We start from the raw sequence: 20,145 nt of genomic DNA, 5'->3' as shown, positions 1-20,145 counted from the left end.
CGATTTCAGAAGGGAGAAGGCTGTGCCACTGTACCGGCCCCACCGGAGACATTACCCACCTTCCCTTGTTCCTGTAAGGCGCTAAATTAACGGGTCTCCTTCCAGCATTGCCGGGCCACGCCCGGTCCAAGGGCAGGCCCGTTCATGCCCATCATCGCCCGTAGGAGGCTGGGATGGGCCACCCCCCTAAAGTGTGCATTGTACTGAGAACGATCTTCCCCAACGGACGATGGCCAAAAGTAAGCTTCAGGCATCTGAAAAAGGAGATGAGATCATCAGTACATTGGATTCTTTTTTATCAGAGCACCAGATGTTCTTACCAAGGAGATTGGAATTACTGAGTGTCGCCTCTCTCTGGAAGAGGTAACACCCCTTATTTCAACCCCAGATGACGCTGATGTTGACGAGGGTGGGGAAATTACTAACCTGCAGTCCACCCAAAGGCTATCCTGACGGTTATTGGCCTACTTCTCTCCCGGCCTTACATCCTTTGCTGAACGAAGATTCCTTGTGCGTGAAGCTGGAATTGATGCTTGCAACCTTAGATTGTCAACAAATAGAGGAGAATATAACCCTTATTATAAATACCTAATTGGGTAATGAGCACATGGATCACTAAATAGTTTCACAGGGCTATCCACGTGGCCAACAACCAGCGACGTTGCCTTTGATCCAAGGTCCTGCTCCAGAGTCAAGTGCTTGTCACCCCACTATTCCTTCTGTTCAGTCTTCTACCGATTTTTGGGAAACTCCTGAAAATGGCAATGAATTTATGGGGGTTATGGGACCTTGCATCCCAACTTTATCCACCTCTGCACCATCTGACCTGGAACATCAATTGGGTGTGGAATGACTGTCCTGCAACGATTCTGTCTCATCCGCAAAGGATTTTTGCGGAAAAGTGCCCACCACGGACAGAAAGAGTCTGGATAGCCTAACAACCGCGCCTGGTGATTGATTAGATCTTCCAGCCTGCAGCTTGCCCATTTGTCATAGTGCTTGTTAATACAACTGAACTGCCGCGGTATAAGCCGGAAACCATAGAGCAGTTGATGGATAAGGTACTACATTGACTTTCAAGATTTCATATGGGATATCCCAAACTGTATAATCATATCATCATGGCCAGCCATGTGTCTTGGGTGGGCTTTGGGCTGAAATCCACCAAAGGGGACTGTATAGTCATCAACTTAAACGATCAACATTGGGTTGAAGATTCGTTAAGTAATTTTCCAGATTCCACCAGGTTTGACACACACATTTTTGCCCTCCCTTTGGGTTTTTATAGGCCAGAAGGGTTAATTATAGCTCACATGTGAGTGTAGGACCCATTCCACCTTCTGATTTCTCCTTGCAGTGGTATAACTTCTCTAACTAGCAACAGATGTGCACCATTGAGTGGGTTACAAGAATGTGATTGACTTACTCATCCCACCAATATAACTTGGGAGAGTACACCAATTTATTTCATTGGGTACTGTACATATCTGACTAACGCAACTCCATCTGGAGCGGGTCGCAATAGTGGAGGTTTAGTTACTTCAATTGCAAGCACAGCGAGAATTAAGGTCATTTCTTTCATTAATACCTCACCTATTACTAAAGTCTCCTACATGAAGGCCAAAAGGGGAGGGATCGGATTTAAATGAACTTCTACAACAATAATTTTAATGGATATGGCCTCTGTAATTAAACCAATTGATAAGGATATAGACCAATTAACGGAAGCCCACCGCAGACCCATCAATATTACTTGGCTGGGGGACTTAAATGCTATTGCTGCAATAAAGCTGCTCTAGGGGTATGTGGTCTGGTCGATACTGCAGGGGATCCAATATATCATTTTAATCATACCATTTATGGCAACGCATTAAATAGACAACTAATGGTCCCTAATCTTGTGATAGCAAACCCATTAGATGCCAACTCAGGGCAACTTGAACACACATTTTTGTTCCGGTCATCAAGTTCGACCATAGATCATCTTGTGATGTCGGTACATTTAAGACATTGGATATCCCAGCCTGAGGCCAATTTCTATGCATTTAGTGACCATGCTGTGATTTCTTTCCACTTTGCTTTGAGTCTGGGTAATATAATTCATGGGACTCACACTTCTAAACATGTGATTAAAATAAAAAATGGTGTTGTGCTGAAATGGGGAAAGATTGACACGGCCAAATTTATTTCTAGCTTGTTGCAAAAATGTGTAAGGAAATCTTTATCTGCCTAGACTCCTCTTTGTCGACCGATGAGATTATCCCAGCATTAAACCAAATCTTATCTTATCTGAAATTAATAATGGCCCATTTTGCCCTGGTGCCCCCAAGGCACCCCTAGCTGTTTGCTGGATTGATGTCTGTTCTAGGGCACTCAAGAATTTCTATTGTGCCCTAAAGGTAAAACCCTAGGATATATGATTGGTAAAAGTATTGCGGCTTGCCTACAAAGATGCAAGAACCAACAGAGTCAGGACCCTGACAGAAGAGTTCTGGGATAAACTCCCTGAGCCAGCAGTCTTCAAGAATAGCAGTGATTTTGGGAATATTGTTAATGCCCCTTTCCTCAGTGGGGACACAGAGATTACCATTGACACACGTTACTGAGGAGGCCTGGGTGACTCACTTTGGAGAAGTGTTTGGTCAGCCAGGTAATGCCATCTCAGAGACATTGGTCCCACATATGATTTATATCTGATGTACATCTACACTTTGGTCTGGAGGAGGTAACCTCTGCGCTAAATCAATTTAGCCCCTCTAGAGCACCGGCCCTGATGGGGTACCAATTGATTTCTTTTTAACTAACCAAGCGCTTTGGGCCCCACTTATTACTAAGGCTTTTAATGCTATTGCCCAAGCCCCCCCCCGCCCCCCCCCCCCCCATGGAAAAAAACCCCATTATCATCCCAATTTTTAAACCCGCATTTGCAATGCAAGAGGTCTCGCATTCACAAGAGTTTGAGCTATTGGAATTGTAAATGACAATGCTTTTAATTTATGCGTTTGAAAACCTGCAAGCTGTGCGTGAACATGCACTTTGTACTTGTAGTCCTATACAGGTCTGTAACAGAATCTGCCAACAGAGAATGATGCCAGGAGCCATGGGGTCCACGTGGTAGCTTCCAGGACGTCTGTAAGAGAGACCCTCCCACCCCAGATACGGCATGATGCCAAGAGCCATGGGGTCCAAGTGGTAGCTTTCAGAGGCTGGGTTGGCTTTGGTGCTGCAGGCATGACAATGTTTGTTTGCACACCCCAAAAACCTCTGTCGCTACGGATTCCCTCCCTACCACCCTTTAACAGCGCCCCTCAAGTTTCCAAAACCACTCTCTCTCACATGCATTTATTTTTATTTCATAGCACCACTCATAACTATGTAGGGTGTCGGAGCATAGGAAAGGTTACATAAGACAGGCGACTACAAGGTGTAGGAGTCGCATGTCATCCATACTGGTAGGCAGTATATTTTAAGAGTGCTTGGTCTGAAGAAGCACAAACTCAGGATTTAGAAACAGAACACCATAGTTGGGGATTCTCAATAATAATAATATTAATAATCAATTTTTACCCAAATCAACCCTTTTTTTGACCATAGGATAATGAAAGGCTTGGTAAGAAAACAATGTTCTAACCTATATCTTGCAGTGTGCATGGTGCCCTTTGATGACCGTTCATAGGTTACTGTGTTCTATTAGGATTTTAACGTATAAACTCAAGTAACAAAAGGATCTCTGTGACAAACGCAGTAACGCAGTGAACTATTTACATTATATGCACTTCTGTGATCTTCATGGTACACGTTCTTTGCAGCAGGCATATTAACCCTCTGCACGACCATATGAGCAATCAAAACTTCCATTAGACAACACTGCGATCTCTCTCCACCATGAATATTAATCACAGCATTATATTGGCATTTTTACTGTTGCCTGGAAATTGCTGGAAGCAAAGAATCTGCAGTACGTGCTTTTACATCCACAATATATTGTGGAAACCGGGCTTCCCCCACCCAAAGGCAGCACCCGGTGCAGTGTCACAGTTCGAACCACCCTAGTGCTTACCCTGGATTCAGAGGTCTACCTGGATACACACAGCATAAGTGAAGCACGCAATCTGTGGCCAATTGGGTGGGGGGGGGGCACTGACCAAAGCAGTGAACCGCGACACAAACACGCAACCCCCCTACATTCCCTGTGCAACGGATAGCGCTGCTAGCATCACCAAACACCCTCTCCAGGAGCTAGCTTATAGCCAGGGGCCCTCTGGAGCAGCCCTCGCCCCACTTGGGTCCTTGACCCCACACCCAACCCTGGCCGTCTCTCAAACAGACTGGGGATACTTCTAGCGGCCCCTCTAACACCTTACAAACATTCTTCAACAGACACGGTGTGTGGTTGGTCTGTAGAAAGACCAGGCCGTCGTGGGCTCTAAGCTCAATCAGCCAGTGGCCCCCTGAGTTGATGATACTGAGAGGACCACTTGTGCCAGTGACGGAAAGCGGCACCACCACCCCACTGCACTACACCCGGGCACCCACACCGCCGTTAGCCCGGGTCCATCAGCCTCATCCTCTACCAGGAACCGGAGGCCACTTGTACAGTGCCAAGTGCGAGGGGAGCCAGCTAGCGCTGCAGGTGCTATTAACCAGCAAACTGGTACTTTTGTTACTGACCGACCTTGGAAGTATAAAAAGCTGAACTGGCCGCCAAGATCCCCCCTTCTAGATCAGTAAGAGAGACATGAACAGTTTCTTAAGTATGTACATGCACCACTCACATTCGCAAGAATAAACACACACCAATACACTTAGTACCACCTGTGCACACCCACCCATTCGGAGGTGCACACACACACACACATCATTAGACGCCCGCAGTGCACGTACACCGTACTGAGGCAGCATTCTCGGCACACCCACTCTTCAGAGGTCATGGGGAGTATACTCTGTGTCCTCGTTTGTGCGCACATGTTCAAAAAAAGGTCAGAGAGCATCGTTGCGCAAGCGCATTCTGCAATGCACGCACATTCACAAATGCGTGTGCGTAGGCCTGGATGGCTAAATGTGTGAATGTGTCTGAGGGTAAGTGGTTGGATGGGTGGCTGTCTGACGGTGGATGGATGAATCCATAAACGTGCGAGGGTGTGTGTGTGTGTGTGTGTGTGTGTGTGTGTGTGTGTGTTTGTGGATGGATGAATGGATAGATGATGGATAGACCGAAGGACATATGGATGAACAGACGGATGGACAGATTGATTGATTTATAGATGAATGTGTGTCTGAGGGTGGGTGGGTAGTTGGAAGGGTGGATGAATGAAAGGATGTGTGTGTGTGGATGGAGTGTCTGGTGGACTGGTTCGGTTCAGGTTCACCCACATCACTCTGGATGCACTCAGTGCCATTTAGGATATATGGTTCAAACGGGTATAAATGTTATTTAACTTGCTACTCCCTCGCTGTGATTTTTCTACAGGCGTCTATTCCTTCCGTTGCATGTTCACTGTAAGTCTTCTCCGAACCCCCCCTGATGCTGGTGAGTCTTGGAATTTCCTGCACATGCGGGTCCTACATTTGTCGGGCGCTGGCCCCAGACATTCCTAAGGGGTGCTATCTCCTCAAGGCTCTTTGTCGGGTCCATTGCAGCTCACGGGTTCTAATCTTGTGCTAATATGACCACTTTCACAAGACTCCTGAAAGAATAGCTCATTTCAGCGCTTCCACGTGATTTCTCGTGTGAGCAGGCGCCAGCGCCCAGTACCAGCAGCCAAACAGGCTTTCTGCCTGAGGGCGAAAAACCGTAAGGAGAGAAGATTTGTTGGGAGGAGGGGAGATGAAACCAGAGGAAGTACAGAGGAGGAAGGGGGCTCAAGCGTGAGGCCAGGACACAAAGCTGTTTCCCGTCCAGGCGCGTGCACATCTCCTGTCCGAGATGATCTGGAGCCGTGCGCGCGCACATCGCCTGTACGTGCGCGCACATGTCCTGTCCCCCTCGCCCACCAAACCGACGACAATAGTCTCGCCAAGGCGAGCAGCGCGTCACTAGGCGAGACCGAAAAAGGGAATAAATTGTTGGCAATAAATTACAGACCAATATCACTTTTAGACAGCACTGCAAAATGAATGGACGGCCTGTTTCTAATCAGGCTAGAAGCTTGGGCCCAGGATTTTTTTTTTTATCACGTTCCCAGTATGGATTTAGAAAGGGAAAAGGGACGATTGATCAATAATTCAATTTGAATGTACATATTGCTAAATATACTGCGGTGAAGGGAGGTCAATTATATATGGCGTTTATGTACTTGTCTGCAGCTTTTGATCTGGTAGCCCACATTAAATTATGGTTGATTATGGAAGACTTGGGCATTGAGAAACCGATCATTGACTTCATTTGAGGAATGTACACCGGTGCCACGGTCTGTGTTCAGTATGGTAGAGCAGGTGAAACAACTAGTTTATTTAGGATAGCTCGTGGGGTCAGGCAGGGGTGTGTACTGGCCCTTCTCCTATTCTTCCTCTATACCAACGGTGTGGTGTGGAAACATTCTATTAATTAACTCCACTCCAGTGCCAGTACTTCTTTATGCAAATGTATGATCTGTTTTGGCCCGGACATGCAATGCACTGCAGCATCTGATAGAGACACTAGATTTATGAACAACTTAGAATGTAGAGTAAATGAAGCTAAATCATTTGTTCTAGTTGCAGGAGAGAGACCAAAGAAAATCCCAGGATGGAACATTAAAGGAAGAAAATTGGAAGTGGTATATTCCTTTTATTATCTAGGGGTTCTTTTTGTTTGTAAAAATACCTGGCAATCAATGGTGGATAACAGGAGGATAATGATGGAAACAAGCATAGGAGCACTATCCAGATTTACAACAAGGTTGGGAACACAGCCAGTTGATGTAATTAAAAAGATCTATGAAGCAAAAATTACAACAATCACAACATATGGGGCTGCTATTTGGGGAACCACCGGTATTCAAGTTTTACAAAAATTTAAGGACTGCTTTTGGAAGCATCTGCTAGGCCTCCCTAAAGATTGTTCTTCATATATCTCTCACTTGGAACTGGAGTTCCCTTCATGTCTGATTTGATCCGCATCGCTCCATCCCTTCTGTGGCACTCTGTATGGAGAAGGGAAGAGCTAAAGCTTACACACTATATAGTAAGAGATTACCTAAACCTTGATGGTGCGGCTAAGGTTAAATGGCTACAATACATAAAGAATAGCTATTATTCCATTGGACATGCTAATTTATTTGACGATCCCCCCCTGCATGTAGAGCCATCTCAAGAACCAAGCTGAAAGGCCTCTTGCTGGCAAAGGAGTGGAGATCAAGAAGTGAACTTAACCTACACAGTCTAGTGCTAATTTATATTCTTTAGCACCTAGGTTGACCACGCAGGATAACACTTACCTGAATTTTGTATATGAAAGAAACAGGTTAGTGTTAGATTCCTTACCTTAGAATATCCCCAGACAATTCGGAAAGTTTTGTGTAGCCGTACCCCTGCACGTCGGTAGGCGTCGTCTGCGGCTCCGCGACCGGCGTCGGGATGACGTCGTCGGAGTACTTAGACGCCGCCCTCGCGCGCTGACGTCAGTTCTTCTTTTTTCTGCACCAGCAAGCGCAGATCCGGGAAGAGCAGTACTCCTAGTCATTTTTTGACTAACTTTTTTTTGGATCATTTTGATCGATTCTCGAGTCGCTTGATGTCGGTGACCGACCCCCACCGTCGGTGTCTTTACTGTCTCGGGCCGACCACGATGACAAGTCGTGCCCAGACTGCCCGGCCTTGGCCTCGAAGGCTAGGCGGGAGCGGTCTGTAAGTGGCTCGAGCTCCGGCAGCCGGCCCCACGCCGCTCGAGGTCCTGCTCAAGGAGGAGGTCGAGGGACCGGTCGCAGGGCCGTAGTCATCGCTGCTCGAAGAGTCACCACCACTCGTCGGGCTCCAAGTCCTCAGGTAAGTCGAGGCACTCGAAAAAGAAGTTGAAGAGGCAACATCGCTCTTCCCATTCCCCCCGACGCTCGCGCGATGCGGCCAGGGGGTTCGGACGACACCGCCCACACGGCTCCGGTGCCGCAAGCGCCGCTTTCAGCTCCACAGCTGCCGGTCCCTGGGCTGCACACGATGCCGGAGGAGATTCGTGACTTCCTCGTGGCCATGAGGACTCACTTCCCTCCGTCGGGCCCTTTCGAGGTGCCTTAGGGCCCTGCGGGTCCGTCTGGGAGCCCTAGCGGGCTGACGCCGCCGACCCCGGCGACGTCGGGTGGTTCGGCCCCAGCGCTGTCGGCGACTTTGGTCCTGACACCAAAAGGGCTCTGCAGGATCCAGGCCTGGATCCGTGGCATCGCCTGTAGACCTTACGACCCCTCCGCTGGCGCTGTCTCCGGACGATGTCGTCCCCGGTCCTTCCCCCAATCCGGGTCTGGCGTGGGACCGGGGCCGCTCGGCGCCGTCTTCGCCGGTGGGTGAGCAATTCACCTATGATCCGGCTCTATCATTTTTCCATGATTATCAGGAGATGGATGACGAGTGGGACTGGGAGGGGTCTGAGGACCCTCTGGCACTACAGTGCCATTTGAGCCAGGACTGGGCAGACGAGCTGGGGGGGGCCAGTGGTCTGGACACTTCGCCCGACACTGGATTTGTCTCCCCTCCTACCGTGGCTACGGAGGAGGGTGCTGCTTACAGTGTGGTGTTGGCTAGGGCGGCCAAGGCCTTGGCTCTTGAGCTCCCTGTCGTGTCCTCACTAAGGTGCTCAAACCGCAGGCAAGCTCCTCGGAGCCTCTCCTGCCGTTTTAACAAAGCCCTCACCGACGTTCTGGTGGGCACCTGGTCCAAGCACTCTACAGGCCTTCCTGTAGATCGGAACGTGGTCCAACGCCACCGCCAGGCTCTGGGCGACCCCAGCTTCCTGTCCGTTCACCCCACCCGAGAGTCTGGTGATCCAGGCCTCTACATTCCAGACCGCATTCCCGACTGCTTTCCCGAATTAAGAATCCAAAAGGTAAAATCAGTTTGGCAAGAAACGGTTCTCCTCCCTGAGTTTGCGGCTGCGGTCTGCCAACACTGCCTGCCTTTTGGGCCGTTACACCCACTCTCTGTGGAATACGGTTGGGGAAGTGCTGCCACAGTGCCCGGAGGAGGCCCAGGCAAAGCTCACCCAAGCCCTAGCGGAAGGGCGGGGACGCAGCACGCTATTCCATACGGTGTGGACTCGATACCACGGACTCGCTGGGTAGAGCGGTTCGCCGCCACGCCTGGCTGAGGTCCCGCAGCTTTTCAGGGGATGTTCAGGCCACACTCATGGACATGCCCGTTGATGGCCGTCGCCTTCTTGGCAACAAAGCGGACAGTGCGCTGGAGCGTTTCAAGGACTCCAGGGCTACGGCCAAATCCTTGGACCTCGGCCAATGCCAGCAAACTTCGGCTTTTCGCCCCTTTCGTGGCCAAGGAAGGGGCGCCACCTCATGTCCAGCTAGCCACGGGCCACTGAGCCAACCTCAACGCGGTTGCGAACGTGGCGGTGCCGGGGGACAACGGCGAGGTCAGTCTACATCCGCCTCGCAGCATCTGCCTCAAAGCCTTCCTAGTCCGAGCTTTCAGGCCCATTCGACGCCAGTGGGGGGCAGGGTTCGCCATCACCTCCTTCACTGGTGTACCATCACATCGGACAGGTGGGTGCTGCAAATTGTCCGAAAAGGACTATTCCTCCCTTTCGAGGCGACCCCTCAAGCCATGCCACCGCAGTGCCACCACATGTCGGGGGATCACTTGCAACTTCTGCAGGAGGAAGTTATGGCCCTCTTGGCCAAGGGAGCCATTGAGCGCATTCGTGGGCCAGAAGGACGTGGTTGCTACTCGCACTACTTTCTGGTACCCAAGAAGGGCAAAGGAGGCCTACATCCTATCTTGGACCTCCGGAGCGTCAACGGCTTCCTCCAGAAGGAGAAGTTCAAGATGCTAACTTTAGCTCAAGTCCTTGCTGCCCTGGAACCTGGAGATGGGATGGTAGCGTTGGACTTGCAGGACGCGTATTTCCACATCCCCGTCCTGCTGACCCTCCAGCGTTACCTGCGGTTCACGGTAGGCCACGAGCACTTTGTTTACCATGCTCCCCTTCGGCCTTACCAGCGCCCCACGGGTGTTCACGGAAGTGATGGCGGTGGCTGTAGCTCATCTGCGCAGATTAGGGGTTTCCGTCTTCCCCTATCTCGACAATTGGTTGGTGAAGGCGGGCTCGCCCCAGACAGTCGTCTCCCACCTCCAGACTACGGCCGACCTCCTGCACTCGCTGGGGTTCTCCCTTAACATGCTGAAGTCACACCTGTGCCCCTCTCAGATGCTCCTTTTCATCGGAGCGATTCTGGACTCCACGCAGTTTCGGGTTTACCCCGCCCCCCCACAGTGGGTTCGGTATTTTCAGGCTCTGATTCGATCTTTCAGCCTTTATCCCGGATCTCGGTCAGGTTGACGCTGCGGCTCCTGGGGCTGATGGCCTCCTGCATCCTTCTGGTGCATCACGCCAGGTGGCGGATGCGGCTCTGCAGTGGGACCTGAAGTTTCAGTGGGCCCAGCATCAGGGCAACCTGTCCGACCACGTCCGGATCTCGGAGGATACTGCAAGACAGTTGTAGTGGTGGCTCAAGAACTGCGATTGGGTCAGTGGCAGATCCCTCTCCCTACCCAAACCGGAGCATGGCGTAGTGACAGATGCGTCCCTCCTGGGCTGGGGGGGCCACATGGGAGAGGCGGAGATCAGAGACCTCTGGTCTCCGGCGGAGTCCCGGCTCCATATCAACCTTCTGGAGCTGCGGGCGATCCGGCTTGCACTGAAAGCATTCCTTCCCTCTGGGGAAGTGTAGTGCAGGTGTTCATGGACACCACCACCGCCGTGTGGTACTGCAACAAACACGGCGGGGTGGGGTCGTGGACCCTTTGTCAGGAGGCTCTGCGCCTCTGGCAATGCTGGAACACCAGGGCGTCACCCTGGTGGTTGCTCTGAATGCCAGGGCGGACAAACTCAGCCGCCGGTGCATGATGGATCACAAATGGCGTCTGAACTCGGACGTGGCGCAAGGCCTCTTTCAGCAGTGGGGAGAGCCTTGGTTTGATCTATTCGCCACCGAAGAGAATGCGCAATGTCATCAGTTCTGCACGTTGGAATTTCAAAGGCGGCACTCACTCGGAAACGCTTTTCGTCGCGAGTGGAGCTGCGGTCTGTTGTACGCCTTTCCGCTTATACCAGTTCTGCCCAGAGTGCTAAAGAAGATCAAGCGCAACCGGGCCCAAGTCATCCTTGTGGCTCCGGACTGGGCACGAAGATACTGGTATCCCGAGCTACTCAGCATGTCAGTCGATCCCCCGATTCGTCTGCCTCTTCGGGAGGACCTTTTGTCGCAGCAGCGGTAGACGGTCTTCCACCCGAACCTGTCCAGTCTCCACCTTCATGAGTGGAGATTGAGCGGCGAAAGTTGAGGCCATTTGACTTGCCTCCTGAAGTCTGTGATGTGATTCTGGCAGCCAGGCGTCCCTCTACAAAATCGGTATACGCCTGCAGGTGGAACAAATGTGTGGCATGGTGCACAGCAAAGGCTGTGGATCCTCTCTCTGCCCCCCTTTCAGAGGTTCTCCTCTTCCTTCTTTCTCTTGCCCAGCAGGGATCTGCTCTGGACACTGTCAAAGGCTACCTCTCTGCCATTTCAGCCTTCTTGAGGCTTCCTGATCAGCTTTCTCTTTTCAAGTCTCCGGTTGTAAATAGATTTCTTAAAGGCATCACGCACATGTTTCCTCCTGTTCCTTTTGTGATGCCTCAATGGGACTCGTAAATGGCTGATCTAGGAGTTTGGGATGTGTTGTTCAGCAAGGTATCGTTTATAGTCCAGGGCACATAGTTGGTCCAGTGCAGCTTTGTGGGATAGCTTGGCTTTGGTTTAATAATGGTATATTATGTGTGGATCTGTGGGGGAGAGATGTTCATGACATTGTATTTCTAAATCTTGCAGCTCCTTAGTAAGGGACATGCGTGAACTGTATACTGCTTTTATTGCAAGCCCACGCAAAACCACCTTGAATGCATCCCATTCCATACTGGCATAGGATGCCATGCCCTCGTTGGTTTGAAAATTTCGTTGATGGATTGCAAAAGGGAAGCGCGCAGAGTAGCATCTTTAAGTGCCTAAATGGGGAGACACCATGTCTGGATACCAGCTCTGGATGTACCCCATGTTAACTGCAACTGTAGGGGACTAAGGTCCGATAAAACTAAACCTAATTGGCATCTCTGGCCACAGGTCATCCCCTGGTAAATGGTACCCTAGGTACCCAGGGCACTGTGACCAGAGAAGGCCCCTAAGGACTGCAGCACGTATTGCGCCACCCTTAGAGGCCCTGTACCCTGACACACACATACTGCCTTTGCAGGCTGAGTGTCTTGGTGCAGAACTAAACAGTCGACATGGCACATATCCCTGTGTGCCATGCCCACAAACACACTGCCCTGGCCTACCTCAGTCACCCCTCTAGCTGGGTGCACTATGCCAGTGGTTTGGGCACAGGTGCATGAGCCCTGTGCCCCTATAGTACCCAGGGCCATTCCTGGACACTGTAAATGTTATATGGTGCTGGGAGATTGTCATTACGAACTCCACAGCACCATAATGGCTACACTGAAGACTGAGAAGTTTGGTATCAAACTTCTCACTACATTAAACCTGCACTGATGCCAGTGTGGTATTTAATGCCAAATGCACGACAGAGGGCATCTTAGAGATGCCCCCTGAAACCTAACCAACTTCCAGTGTCCTGACTGCGTGGCTACTGAGGCTGCCACCACCAAACATGTTTCAGGACCCCTGGGTCAAGAGCTTGCCACTCTTGGGGGCCTGAAACAATGCACATCCTGTGACAAGGTGCCAAGCCTCCTCCCCCGGGATGGGCAGGGGAAGCTTCAAAGGCATGCCGCCTTTGTGAGCTTCTCCAGGCCTCTTACTGTACTCCGCAACTGGCCCCCACTGGTTCTGACCCCCACTCTGGTGGGAAGACAGGCGGGAAACCCTAAGTGAGGAAAGGGGGTGTGCCAGCCTCTGCTAACCCCACCCCTCAGGTGGGAGAGGCGAGCTGAAGCACAACTCTGGGCTTCCGCCATCTTGAGGATGGGGAGCACAACCCAATCCGAGACAGGCTCCTGTCCCCCCTCCCACAGGAGAGGAGCAGGATAGGAGGTGTACTCACCCCAGGGAAGGGACCCATAGGTCCTTGACCTTCCTATACCTGTAACGCCCCTAAATTTAGTATTTAGAGGCACCCTGAACCTTCCTTCCTCAGATCCCAATTTTGAAACCAGAAGAAGAACAAGAAGAAAGAAGACCTGCTGTGCAGCTGCTAACAAGAGGACGACACCAACTGACTTGGCCCCATCCCTACTGGCCTGTTGATCCTTGAACCTGCTCCTTCTAAACCCCGGCTTCTCCAGTGGTCAGCAACCTCGAAAACCCCGGAGAACCTGACTGCCTTGCTCATCTAAAGACTTGGACTCCCACGAGCAATGGTTCTGCTCAAATGGCAATAACCCCTGGTGACAGCCAGGAACTGCATATCCAACACAATCTGCACCCGCCGAGCCCAGCCCATGCCTGAGTGGACAAAGAACACTAGGACGTCCCCCTCGCGACTGTGACACAGAATCCAGCACCCAAGGACCCTTTTTGACGCTCCTGCCAACGCCTGCAGCCTCACAACAAGGAACATCTCCAACCACGACCAGCTGAGGGTAAGATTTCCCGACAACCAAAGACACGCCTGCACGCGGTGCCCACGGCCCCCTGTGCCCAACTCCTGGGTGGCTACCTAACCTACAGCTTCCCAACTTACCTCTCAAAGTGGTGGTCGCATCTGAAAAATCTCCGTCCACGAGTCTGCAGCCTTTGTTCAACATCCAGCGGCCCAAAAGCACCCTGCACCCACCCGCCCGAGTGCCACTGGGAATGCAGCATCTATCCTATCCAACTTCCCCGCTTGCCCTGTGTTAGTGACCAGGAGCTCAGCTCCCACATCAGCGTGGCCTGCCTGCTAGCAGCACCAACCAAAGGCCCCTATCCTCCATGGGATAACATTGGGCCTACTCACTCTGCACCTGTCTGCCCCTGTGCCGCTGAGAGTGTAACAACTGTACCTACCTGACCCTGGGAGACCCCTGAGTCTACCCCCAGAACCTTAACTCTGCCAGCTGAGTACTTACCCAAAGACCGATAACTGGATTTTCTCCATAGGGTAACATTGGCTGGGTTTCATTCTTTTAAGTGTCGAGTTTTGCAACTTTGAATTATTCCTTAAATATCATCCGAACAACAAAAACGAAATTACTCACCTGCTATCAGGAGAGACCCTAGTGCTGGATCTTTGTGCCCAGCACTGACCGTCAAAAGTAATTATAACCATGATTTACTTTTACCCAATTTTCCTCCATAGGAATACATTGCCTGGTTTTTGCCAGAATTTCTTCTAAAGTGTCGATTTTCAAAACCTACAAATATTCCTTAAAAATCGCCTGTGTAACAAAAACGATTTCTTTCAACTGTTTACAGGAAATGCACCGGGGCTGAATCCAGGATCCAGCCCTGAGTAAGAAAAACATTTTTAAAGTGGTTTTATTGCTTTTACTTCAAACTTCCCATTGAGCTCAATGTTATTTTGTGTTTAACTTGTGTTGCATATTGCAACAACTGTATTGATTGCATTTAAAAGTCTATTGCTATTTGAAAGTATTCATTTACAACATCTCATTCTGAGAAAGTATTTATGATACCTACTGTGGTCCTAAAAATAAAAACTATATATGTTTATATACAAATCAATTCGCCTAGAGTTCAGTTCTTGAGTGTGTGAAACCTTTTTCTGACTGAGTGTGTACAACAAATGCTTTACACTGTCCTCTGTTACTGCCTTACTGCTCGACCAAGCTACCACTTTATAGAGTAAGGTTAGATCTAACTTTAGCCTCTGCCATACCTCTGGGGACTGTGGACTCTGTGCACACTGAACCTTACTTTGGTGCAGTATATACAGAGCCACTTTCTTACACAGTGTATGCAAATAAGCGGACTGACCCACATTTGGTGCGTATAGTGATACTAGCACTACTGGGGAGCTGTCTAGGAGTCCCTCCAGTATTGCATAACGCCCTTTCGGGTCTGTGCATGTGTGGAGCGTCTGGAGCGGGGTCCCGGGTGATATTCCAGGTATGCAAGAGGTACCCTGATATGGATATGTGGTCCCGATTACTGTGCCTCTCCAATGTTTGTGCAAGGAGGTGAGAGTTTGTGAGGTCTGGTGCTTTTCTTGGAGGACTGCTATGGAGATCCTACGCCTGCACAGGTGTTAGTATACCCAATGTCTTTTGGCATGCCCTGCCATCCCACGGACATTCTACGTAATTAAAAGCAATTGATTACCCTGCATTTTCTAAATTTTGTTTAACCTAGTTGGTGTTAACGTTGTACTAGTCTGTGGGAACCAGTCATACGTGTGTAGCCTGCCCACAGAATCAGGAGGACCGCAGAATCGGGAGACCCTTGTGACGCTTCGTCTAGTATGCTGTTGTATACAGCATGTGTGAGTTATTAATTTGGACAGAACGTTCTGATGCCCAACTCCCAGGCCCAGGCCAGTTTGTCAATGGTCAAATGCCCATATGCAGTTAATTGCAAAAGAACTTAATAGTAAATAATTGAGAGATAACTGTAGTAGAAGAGAGCGTAGAAGAAAGTGATGAGAGAATAGACATGGAAAGCATCAACCAGATGGTTCTATAACAGACACTTATCCTGGGTGTGGCTTGGAGACGTGACAAGTTCGATAGGCCTGCTTTTGTTAGTGATTACTTGCTTAGGCCGAGGTTTTTCTAGTGTTGCATATCTCGGTCTGCTGTGTCAATTCTATTGACGGTGGCGGTCATCGCCGCACCTGAGGGTGCTTTTGAGACGTGCAGCATTGGGTCACATCAAGTCATTTGCGGTCTGTGGAGTCACATGGGGGCCACCTCCCAGCACCGCTGTCGCTGCAACTCTGTTAGTTGTTGGGCATGCTCCATTGTGATGTCTGTTTCTGATCCCAATAGCGGAGGTGATCCAGTGTTTGCGTGTTTTTGTGCTTTTAACAGCCTGCGCGCTCTCCTTTGCTGCCTGAGCTTTAGTGGGGCGCTGCCATTGGCCGCCACTGCACGTCCCACCTTGTCTGTGGGAATGCCATTTCCGAACTGGACCACTCTCTGTCCGTGGGTTATGCGGCAATCCGTTTTGTTCCATACAGCTCCAGGCCTCTTTCGGGGAAGAGCAGAATGTGGATTTCTCATTCTCCTGAGTGGCTGGGAACGGCAGAGCATACTTTACTTTGTGATCCCTCAGACATTTTTTAATTCTAGAAAGTAGGACCTGCGAAGTTTCACCGCTATGGTGTAGTCCAGGTATATGTGCACTGCATCATTCTCGACCTGCCACAACCCGCGGCCCCTTGTTATCTTCAACATATGATCTCTGTCACTGTAGTTGAACAGGTGGGCTACTACCGGTCTGGGAGGGGGCGGAGTGGGTTACCTGGGCCATGGGGTCCACATAGCACCCTGTGTGCCCTTTCCACCAAGAAGAACTTGGAGTGTTTACTCTTCAGCATTACTTTGGAGAACCAGGTCTTAAGAAATAGCTACATACTTTCGCCTTCTATGCACTCCAGCAGGCCCACAATGCGCACATTGTTCCTCCGGGACCTCCCTTCCTGATGCTCCACCTCTTTTTTGCAGTGACTTTATTTGCTCTGATGTTGTCGCTAGCGTGGGTCTCATGTTTGTCAATTCAGTTTCCTCGATCCTGTCCATTAGCTATGATCTTAGAGCAAGAATCCCATTTCCGCACGTAGAGAGTCTATTTTGGGGCCCAGTGTTGTTTGTGTCCTTTATCGCTGCCAGAAGCTCATCAAACCGGTGCAAATGGTCTGTTTGTTTAGTTAATACCTGCTTTGTGGTTTGGGCAGCTTCGGCAGTGTGAACCCCTGACTCCAGCGCACTCCCAGCCTGGGTCTGGGGCCTTTCCACCCTGGTTTTACCTGTCTGGAAGGGGGGGGGGGGCAAGGGAGGAGGAGGTTGTGCGATGTTCGAGACAGCCAGAAGTCATAAGCGGGGGCTCCAGTGCCCCGGGGTGGCCTGCACCAGACTTCTCCTGGGCCCAGACAAGACCAACTGTCAATTTTGTGCAATTTCCAGCATGGAGTTCTTATTTTTAGAGGCTGTGATGAAGAGGGAAGGGGGAAGGGGCACCAAATATCTGGTCGATGTACAGGGCTAGGGCCCAAGCCTCAGTGTGGGTTGCACCGCCCGCCCAGACACTCAAGTCCTTCCTTTTTATTTATTTGTGTTCTTCTTTTATTCTTATCCCCTTTTGTTTTGGACCAGAATGCACCCAACCAGCACTGCCAAACTCAGTCCTTTAAGGGCTATGCTATCTGTGTCTTGCATGTATCAGCTGGGGGCAGGAATACAATCAAAAGTTCTGCCTGTGTCAATAATCCAACAGTGTTAATCGTAAAAGTAACGCATACATGGAACACTGGCCTTCCAAAATGTAATACACAGGTACATTAGGTACAAAAAATATCTATTTTTTTCAATAAATATCACATTACAATTATTTGAAAACAAGATATATAATACACGATAAATAACCCACGCACATCCTACACCACACACACACACACACACACACGTTCATACAAGCAAGTGCTTACACACACATCCTCAAACGTCCTGCAAAATAAGGGTTAAAAAACACTTATGTCAACATGAAGATAGACTGCCTATTATTTTTGACATATGGCAATTGATAAATCTGTCAAGTCGACAAAGTTAGAACAAGTTAGCCAATTCCAGAATTAATCAATAAATAAGCAAACAGTGAATGATACAATTCATGGTTAAAGCACAATTTCCAATTAACATGTTCATAAATCTTGGGAGGGGAGAAAACAGGTTGACATAGAAGCTCCAGCGCCGACGCGCGTTTCGGTGGGTGACCCCAATGTGGGTCTCACCTTCTAAAGGGCGCAATAGTCAAATAGCAAGCAAGGGAGGAAGCGCCTGGTAAAGAACCAGAAAGATGGCAGCCGAAGTCACTGGTACTTGAATGATGGAAAATGCTTGTGGCCAGAGCCGCAAGGTGAGTAGACGAAACCCAGGAGTCGGGTGTCAGTAATATGCTATGCATAGGCGAATACCACCAAATCCTGCAATAGAGTGTCCAGGGACACACATGCCCCCAAAATCGAAATAAGTGCCCATCTACAGAATCGGATAGGGCATATGAGTAGACTAAAATTCATATATTGGATGCTGATGGACCCAAAGATAAGGGGTTAAAAAGTGCCAAATCTCGTCTTGCGCCTCCGGCTGGTACGGGAGTCAAGCGCTGAGGTAATGGGAATCCCAAACTGCTGGGGGCAGGCCACATGCCCCAGGCGAGGGATGCAGGTCGGGTTCCTCTCCGTCCGCTCGCACCATCAAGCGCAGTCTGCCCCCCCCCCCGTAGTGCACATCTACTCAATTCAAGATCTCTTGGCCGCCGTAATCGTTTGCCGCGCCACCAGAGCCCCGCTCCTCACGGAGTGACACCGCAGGCCGCGGCAACTGCGTCATCGGGTCAGACCGCCCAGGAGCCGGGCAGTCGAGCCGGGCGCCTAGCCTGCTCGCACATGTGAGGCTCCGATCCACTTAACTCTGTCCACGTCCCACAAAGCCACTCCACACAGATTTGGGCCCCCGTCTTCTGCTACTGCCAGAGCGGAGGTCCACACATCCCACGGGGCCCCGCCACAGCTGCTCTCTCAGTTTTGAGTGGATTCATAGAATTTTCAAGTGAAGTTCTTTTTAGATAAGATTTAACCCTCTATGACTTAATCTACATTTTTAGATTATAACCTGAATCAAAAACCTTGCTAAGATCACTACTAGTCAGTGGACATTGAATTAGTATAGGCAAAAAAAAAGTATAAACTGTGTTATCTGTGGAGGTGGAAATGTGTATATATGTTGACTGCACGTGTGCACTGCTGTAGGAGCTTTGGCTTCTTCCTCATTTATCTCTTCTGTGTAAAATACTAATGGATTTTCCGCTCTTGTGAAATATATTCTTTCAGTATGTAGGATGAGGTCTTTTGGGTAAGAGTTCAACGTTTACTACAGTGTGCATATTGTACTTTCAGTCTCGTAGAACCTGATTTGCAATCTTAGAATTGGGATCCATTTTATTTTTCTGTCCACATTTAACTTATCTCATGAATACAATATGTTTGAGAATCATTTTAGAATTTATAATCCTTTGTATTATAAAGTAAAACAACTGTCACTATGCTGCAGTTCAATAAAGGAGTTCTTGGTAAGGGATTTAAGTGGATCATTGCTAACAGTTGCACTTTCCAAATGTTTGTTTTTAAGATACAGAGGTATGATAAATTAGTTAGCAAAAGTCACTCTTACAGAACTGCTCCATAATTGCTTATTCTCAGTAAAAATGATGAAGCTTTGATATATGAATAACATTTTGAAAGCCACTTAAAGCAGCCTTCTGGTTCTCCTGAAAATGGTGAAATCTTTTTAGCATGCTTTTGCATGCTGATTTGTGATCTGGTCTTTTGTAATCGCTAGTCAATTTGGATGAACTTTCAAAAGGAAGAATGAGTTGATTCAGATTTGGATGGGGTTTGGCCTCGGACCTGGTGTGTTTCACTCTACATCATGGGGCCAACATATTTGGTCTATGATGTGACTGAGGGCCACATTAATGTCTGCAGCGTGATGGTCGGGTGGCTGGATGGGAATTGGTGGTAAGGTAGGTGAAGGGGTAAGTGAAGCATATACATCTAGTGGTTGAATTGCACAATGTGAAACCAGAAAACCTAGGATTAATCCATCTTCCCCACTTAAATAAATTGTGTAATCCTAGACAATAGTATTATTTTACTTTCCCTCATTGTCACATACAAGAGGACCTCGAAATACATGAATTCAGGATATGCACTTTACAAAACCTTCTCCTTTTTTTGATTTAATAAACTATAATGTTGTTGATGTATAATAAGAGCCAAGGCCACTCAAAG

General features: G+C 49.3%; 1 protein-coding gene across 2 annotated transcripts in view; it reads left to right on the top strand.

The window, feature by feature from the left end:
- WWP1 (WW domain containing E3 ubiquitin protein ligase 1) overlaps positions 1-20,145 on the top strand; it is a 1,173,512-nt gene that overhangs the window by 140,823 nt on the left and 1,012,544 nt on the right. The window lies entirely within an intron of this gene.

The sequence above is a fragment of the Lissotriton helveticus genome, chromosome 4_1, assembly GCF_964261635.1.
Source record: "Lissotriton helveticus chromosome 4_1, aLisHel1.1, whole genome shotgun sequence".
Classification (NCBI taxonomy): Eukaryota; Metazoa; Chordata; class Amphibia; order Caudata; family Salamandridae; genus Lissotriton; species Lissotriton helveticus.
The sequence above is the reverse complement of the archived record's forward strand: the minus strand, read 5'-3'. Positions and strand labels throughout refer to the sequence as shown.